We start from the raw sequence: 8,436 nt of genomic DNA, 5'->3' as shown, positions 1-8,436 counted from the left end.
AAAACTGATCTATGTCATATTAATATATGCTGTTTGAAGGAAATTTCATGATTATAATATACTTTTACCAAAAGATATAATCTTTATAATATATTTAATATTCAACAAAAAAAATCTGAACGTAAAATTAAATATTTTTATCCTAAATCTTCCATTTTCCAATTTTACATCTTCTCAAAGACTCAAACAGATAAAAAAAATATTTTCATATCTTCTGAATAACTTATCATTATAATTTATCAATTCAAATTTCATATATTTTCACAACTCAGATTCGGATTTATAACTATGCGTATAAAAAACAATTTCATTAAATACATTAGTTTATCTAATAAAAGAAATACAATTGTGTTAAATATTTGGAGGAAGAATTTTATCACCTAACACCTGACTTGAATAAAATTCACTTCAGCAAAAAATACTTATGGTTTAGAAAAAAAAAAACTCCCTCCGTCCCAATTATAAGACAGTCAATAATTTTTTTTTCTCTTATAAGACTTCATTTTATCTTTCTGTTATATTATTTGACTTAAATATCTTGAATAATCTATTTCTCTTTCCTATGGAGATTGAAGAAAAATAATAGAATCTCAGGTTAAGGATAAATTTAAAAAATATTATAATTATATGAAAATTTAATGTTAATAACTAAATTAATTAAGTTTCCTAATAAGGATAAATTAGTCAATTATGTCTTATAAGTAGGGACGAAAAGAGTATAAAAAATCTAGAAAAGATCTTAATTAGTTTCATTTCACTTAAAAATATGAAACAATTATAAGATTGACTTAGTGTCAAAATTAATAATTAAAAAAATCAATTTAACTGATAGAAAATTTATTTTAATAATAATAAAATGAAATAAATTTAAATATAAAAATAGATATTCAAATCTTTAAATTTTAAAAATCTAAAAAAATTGATATAATTATATTTTAACCATGATTTACATCTATCTTATTATACTTAATATTGATTGATGAAATTTAAATATTAACTACAAAAAATAAAGAAATTAATAATCTCATATAATTAAATAATTAATTTAAAAATTAATATTGATTTATTTTAGTTGAAAACATGTATCATAATAAAAACAAACAAGTTGTTAATTCGAGTGATACTGGATTTAATCTCATTAAACAATGAATTCATGTTTCATGAATATAAAACATATGTTTGAAAAGGAAGACTCCATTAAAGATGATTAACCAGATTTCTTGATAAAAGTTAATCATTATAAAATTAATGAATATTTCTACACCAATATTATAGTAACCACAAAATGTATCATAATACAATAAAGCATATGGTTTGAAAGAGAAAAAAAAATTAAATGACATGACTTGTAAGATTACAAATTAAGGAGTCAAATTCAATATAAGTTTTTTTTATCCCTATATAATATAGTATCTATTTTGTTTTGTTCTTTGTTAATTTTTTTTTTCAATTTCTTTCTCTGCCTTCTTATTGTTATTTTTGTTTTGGTCCTTGCATTAGGATTTCCCTTTAAGTATAGGTAAGTAAGAGAATAATTTTTTACTAAAATCTTGAGAATAATTTTGTCAAAATCCTCCAGATTATCCTGATACTAATATTGGAGAGGAGACAAAAATGAAAGGGAAGAAAATTTTGCCCTCTCATTTTTCCTTCCATTCAAAATCTTGAGAATAATAGTCAACTTTCTTCGGACCAAAAACACTTGAGAGAGGAATACTGCACATCCTAGTTTTGCATTCTGGTACTGCTACCATTGATTCTTTAGCTTCTAGCAAATGAGCCTCCCAACGACCTCATGTTAAAGGAAAGAAAAAAGTATGAAAAAAGGTCAATTTTTCAGAAATATGTGATGATTGAAGGTATAAAATGTTCAGAAATATGTGATGATTGAAGGTCAACTATATACTATACAAAGTTCAGTTTTGAAGTAACTTATATCACAACACTCCCTTTCAAGGGCAGTTATTACCACTCACAAATCACTCTTTACAAGGGTATAAAATGTGAAGAGATCAATCAATCAGCCACAAGAATCTAAGTGTAAAAGATGCTTTTATACAATGGAGGCAGCCTGAACACTACTAAAGTCCTCGGTGTCATCTTATTCTGAAAAAAAGAAAAGAAAAAGCTTTCATCATCAGATAAGGAACTGACTGAGAAACAGGAGACTGCAATTGAGGATCTCGTGTGTCTTACCACCCAAAGTCTCTCAATACATCACTTCATGGAGATAATTAGCAGGCAAATTCCTGTCAAAAGGGCATAAAGCATAGTCAGCAGAGACACAATAAAGAGTCTAACGACAATAACTCGCAGCAAATTATCCCAGAATTTGGACAAATACAAAGCAAAAAATCCTTCTTATATTCTAAATTCCCAAAAAGAACACAACATTTCATCGAAGAAATTTAAGCAGGATTTCTTAATATATAAACTCAAAATTTCTAGCAACTTGTCAAAATTTGTTCAACTGCAGGAGTAGTCACAAGAACTTAGATCTATTGAGTAATGAATCAAGGTGAACACATAATGCAGGTTATTGGATAACATTTACAACCATAGCAACTCTTGTGATGACAACACTAGTGTGGAAATGGCATTCTGTGAATTTCTGTACGAACCAATTAGCTAACTTTTGGTTCATTGGAATTGCTTTGCTTGATGGGAATAGTAATGGATAAAAATGAATGAAATTCTCACTCCTCTTATTATGTTTGGTATTCCCTTATTCTGAGATGAGGGAATGATACTCTCAAGACAATGAGCAATTCGTTTATGTAATTATTAATAAAAATATTTGTAACTCACTCCGGCAAGAACAAAAGTCAAGAAGAGACACAAAGGAGGATTAGGCTCAAAATGTCAACCTGTTCGATTTAAGATGGTCTGGAATGGAATTTGTTAAGATGTTATGCTTACTTGAGCTTCATAACTAATAAGCATACAATATGTGAAATTATAAAGTATAAGGTTGGTTTGGTTGTAAAAGGAGTTTGGAAGGAGAGAAAGATCATGGGTTCCATTCTGCTAACAAAAATAATAATAATTAAAATCTAATATTTGTCAATGAAAAAAAAATTCAATTGTAGATGTTCCTTCCTCTCTAGTAAAATGATTCCTCTAACAGCATAAATCATAAATGACAACGTACAACATCAGGCTTAGAAAAGAGTTTCGACATAATTTAACAATAACGATGGAATTTGAATAAAAACATTGTTTTGGAGAAATTTGGATTGGTAATAGTAATCGAAATGGGAAGAATGATCGTGGTGAGAGTCGGAGTGAGACATGTGCCACTCTCAACACCATCTCGATTCTCGATTTATTCCAAGGGCGCACGTTAGGGTAAACAAATGTACATATAATTGTTGATTAATAACTAGATTTTTTTGTAAATAAAATATAGTTATGTCATTTCATTCAAAATGTTTGAAACAACTATAAAGATTATTTAAATCTTTTACTTTCATGTATATTTTAGTAGCATAAATAAAAAAAAGATTCCAGTATTCTCATTGTTAAATGAATAGGGTTAGTGTTTTTACAAAAAAAATCTCTAGCCAACCTTCTTGTAAAAAATTATTTCTTAGCTAACTACGGTACTCGGGGCATTTCCCCCACATGCGCAGAAAGCCCCTCTCTTTTATGACATTTCTAAAGATATTTATCTAGAAAAACACATTCTTCCATTCCATTCCTACCCAAATTTATTTCTTTTTATCTCTTCAATTTTCATCACATCACTTGCCATAATTATTATTTTCTCTTTCCACTCCAGTTCTCTTGCTATGGATAGAATGTGCCAATAGGGAAGTCTCTAAAATAGATAGAATCAATTTTTCTAAGAAAAAAAAATCAATTATATGGTCATTTCAATTTTCTTTAATTCATGATCTAATTTGTTTAGTTTAACATTCTAATTTCATCCAAGTCAATTCAAATTAAAATTGATAACTAATTTTTGTCAACTATTCTTAATAGCCTCTCTTCTTTAAATTTATTTTATTTTATTTTATAAAATTTAAACATAAAATCTTATTTAAGGAATTTGAGTTCAGTTTCACTCAAATTAATAACATGATGGTTTGAATATTTATGAACACTTATAATACTAACATAACAATTTTCTATTTTAAAATTGACTGCTATGCACTAATAAACAATCAACATAGATATACTTTTCAATATAATTATAATAAAAATAAATAAATTTATTATAGATAATAGTTTGTTTTAATATGTCAAAGCAAGACTTTTTCCAATTTTAAACTCGTACCAATTTTAGTTTTACTTTTTTACTATTATTATATGAGTAACTAAAACTAAAAAAGGGTCAATATATTGTAAAGAGAGAAATGAAAGTGTGGATAACTCCATTTACTTCTCCCGTGGGAGAAATGAATCTCGCAATTTACGTTTTTGTTTCAGTTATTTTATTTCTTTTTAGGATAGTTTTTATGGTTGCATGACAAGAAGATGTATCACTTATTACAGTTATATTAACTATTAACCAATTAATATTTAACAAGCGGGGATAGCTCAGTTGGGAGAGCGTCAGACTGAAGATCTGAAGGTCACGTGTTCGATCCACGTTCACCGCATAATTCTTTTTACTTTTACATGTTTTTCTGACTTCTTTTTATTTTGTTTTTTTACATGTTTTTCTGACTTCGAAATTTATGCTATTATCTGTTTATGTGGGTTGTCCATTAACGGTTTTCAGAAATCGAAAATAATTATAAGTTTTTATTTTATTCGATTGAATTTGATCTTAAAAATTGGATTTTTATATATGTATATATTTTTATTTATAAATTTATTTCTATTTTTATTTCTTATAAATTTATAAAATTATCATATAACTTATATCTATTTATAAAAAATATGTTTAAATTTACTAATTATTTGAGTTAAAATGCATAAGTATTCTATTATTAGTTATATAAAGATATATAAATATAATATTTGACATTTTAATTCATTTATTATATATCTTGCCTTTCATTTAGTACTTTCTAAGATGTTAAAAATAGGATGAAAATAAAAAATTGATCCAATCTAAATTGCTTTAAATTAAATTGGATTAAATTGAATTAAAAGTTTAAATTAAACCAATTAGGTGATAAATTAACAAAACTAAATTACTTAGATCGAATAATTTTTCTCTTTAAAACCAATTCAATCTATAAAAATTCCTAATATCCATCCCAATAAATGTTACAAATAATTTCTTTTTCCGATTCCAAATTCTATGCTATTAAATACTTGTTTGTGTTGTGTGTATTAAGATAGCAAAAGTGGAACCTCATAATTAATACTTGTATTATTAAACAATAAGAATGTTATGAATGTTTTAGTGGTAAATAGTAAAATTTATTCAAAAGTGTTATGCAGATTGGTTCCTAAAAGATGAAAAATATATATTTAATCATTAAATGTGAAAAAAGTGTGACAAATTAATTTTATTGTTTAATTTGTATAATCATTTTGTCATTAGATTATAATTTTGAAGGATCAATTTAATAATTAGTTATATTTTTAGGATCAATTTGACATTAAATTTTAATTTTAAGAACCAATTTATCATTAAATTATTTGTAAAACTATTTTATTGCATTTTTTATATGTTTGAGGACTAACTTTGAATTTATTATTTTTCAGAAATTAATTTGTGAGTGCTTCTTACTTTCAAGGATAAATTTAACTATTTATCCATGTTTTAATTGTGAATTAAAATAGAACCTTTTAGAATGACGAATTTTCTTATTTAACTGTTTAATTGCTATGTGGTGGTTATGTACTTATGTTTAACAACTGTATGTCGTCCAATATATTCTCTCATATGTAATTAGATAAATTATTGTATTGATTTTGTTTTGCTATATTATTTGTTTTTTTTTACAAAGTTAATGATTTATCTTCTTATTTGGAGTGGCGATGATTATCTTCTTTGAGTACTATACAACTTCTTTACCGTGCTGGTGATTCCAAATTCCTATAATTTTTAATTTTGGAAAACAAATTCCTAAACCCAATTTGGAACAAAGTCAACCAATTGATTTTTCACCACACACACACACACGCAACATTCCAAGGAAATTTCCATTTTACATACATTTCGATACATTTGCATTTCTTTGGCACACAACAAATACAATAGAATGGTTTACAAATCCTTAGGTTTGGCGGTGATCTTGGTTCTATACATGCCATTGGTGGTGGTGGTAGTAGATTCAGCAACAGGTTTTGGTGACGAAGTTGAACGTGACAAGATACCCGTATCGACATGTTTCGGTAAATGCATGAACATATGCATGAAGATAAAATTCGCAGCAGATTCAGAGTGCCAAAAGGCATGCCGTATGGGATGCAAACAATTGCAAGGCAAAGGTTCTATATTCTATAGACCTCAAAAAGATATTGAAAAGTAATAATCATTCATAGATATATAGCTCCCCGATTAACATGTATTGCTTCTATTTGAATTTCCTTATATGATATTGTGTTTGCAATCTTGAGTATTATGGATTTTTGGTGTTGCATCTTTAATCATTGACACAATCCTCAATTCAAAATGGTTTACTTCTTTTCTTTTAGAGAAAATTTCCCCATTTGCATGCTTTATAGCTTTTGTGAGAGGCAGAACAATTGATTCTCGCTTGTGTTAATTGAATCATACTTAATTATGCATACCCAAAGAAACTCACATAAACATCTCTGCCCAGCATTTTTGTTATAAAATAATTATGGCTGCTTGTGAAAACTTTCGTTGGTTATCTTCAAATCCATTTATATGTATACACAAATTATAAGATTTTTTGTAGGAGCTTGTATACCAATTTACTCCCTCTTATATATATATATATATATATATATATATTTTATTTTATTTTTTTTGCCACGACCTCTCACTCTACACTCTAGAATACTTTAACAAAATAAAACTCTAACGATCGAGGCCTTGAATAGTGTTTTGGTTATAAAACTCAAACTATAATTATTTTTAAATACACTGGTTATAAAATTAGTGTTTTGGCAAGAAATAAAACTCAAACGATGGAGGCCTTGAATAGTGGGTCTGCACAGAATTGTTGCTAAAAGTGGCATATTTCTAAATTAGACAAAAGGATAATGGCATGCATATATATATAGAGAGAGAGTTCACCAAAGCTTCCTCCAAATTGTGAACACAATGATGATGTAGGAGTAGACAAATGCAATACAATTTGTCTTGGATAATCTCAACCACAGAAGTTTCAAATGTTCGACAGTACATGTTTTCAAAACGAAACCATCAACTTTGTCACCACTTGATTCGTCCATTAGTCCTTCCACTAATCTCTTGTCAGAGCCAACTGTATGAGGCTGAGGTCCATAACTTCTGGGATGATTTGATTGGGCAAACATTTTATTGAAAAGAATCAGGTGCTTCAGAATTAAATTAAATTCACGTTTAGAAAACTTCACTTGTTAAGGTGTGTATTTTTCTGTCTCTCATATTTATATCCTAAAACTATAAGTTGATAATATAATTTGAGTTTTATGAAAGAGATTTAGATTCAATTTTCATGTAAGATATCATTAAAAGTTTTAAGCATAACAAAGTTTTGAAAATTAGTCACATAATCCATCTAAAGAATATAATTTTGTAGAAATATTTTAGAATACTACTAAAAAGTCAAAAGACTCTAATTTGATTATTAAAATAAAAATAGCTCTATTTAGAGCAACTTCAATATCTTCAAAGAGATGGAATATTTCAATTTGAAAGTATAAAAGATACTCGGATAAAGACAAGAAAAAGTGATTATGAATGACTAAAAGCAAAAATCAATATTTATATATAGTTTTTCTATGCCACACTTGAATTCACGCTGATGGTTTTATGGGATATCTGAAAACTATAAAGTCATAAAGGAACGTGACAAATAATATTTATGTAGTGACTTATTAGTTAAATGGACTTCGAATTAATAGAAGTAAATGAGATTGAACGTGACATTAGAGACTAAAATGTAAGTACTGGTATGTTGTAACTCGATCAATGCGTTCGAGAAAAAACGAGATCATAAAATAATTTGTGGACTGAAACATTTGTCATCCACTTCATTTATAGTATTAAACAACCATGATGGATGATTGAATTAAAATTCTAGCCAAAAGAGGATATATAGAGCCCCAACGTATCATTACCAATCAATCTGACCTAGGTTCGTCACTTACGCTTCCATAGGCTCAGTATGGACAAGGATATTTCCTTTAATAAATGGGACACGTGGGTGGGGTTATCATGAATCACAAAGTGTGGGTGGGTTATGCACTTTCATGCGATTAAGGCATTCATCTTGGGTTACCACGTAAAATTAAAGGATATTCAGTTCAAGGGTACGTTGTTGTGCACTCATTTACATGTTATAGCACGCACCAATAAAC

General features: G+C 27.5%; 1 non-coding gene across 1 annotated transcript; it reads left to right on the top strand.

Annotated features, from left to right (window-relative positions):
• The first annotated feature begins 4,531 nt into the window (after positions 1–4,531).
• On the top strand, positions 4,532–4,604 carry TRNAF-GAA. Its single transcript has one exon. It is a non-coding gene; the product is annotated as a tRNA-Phe (tRNA).
• Positions 4,605–8,436: the final 3,832 nt, after the last annotated feature.

This window comes from Glycine soja, chromosome 5, assembly GCF_004193775.1.
Source record: "Glycine soja cultivar W05 chromosome 5, ASM419377v2, whole genome shotgun sequence".
Classification (NCBI taxonomy): Eukaryota; Viridiplantae; Streptophyta; class Magnoliopsida; order Fabales; family Fabaceae; genus Glycine; species Glycine soja.
The sequence above is the reverse complement of the archived record's forward strand: the minus strand, read 5'-3'. Positions and strand labels throughout refer to the sequence as shown.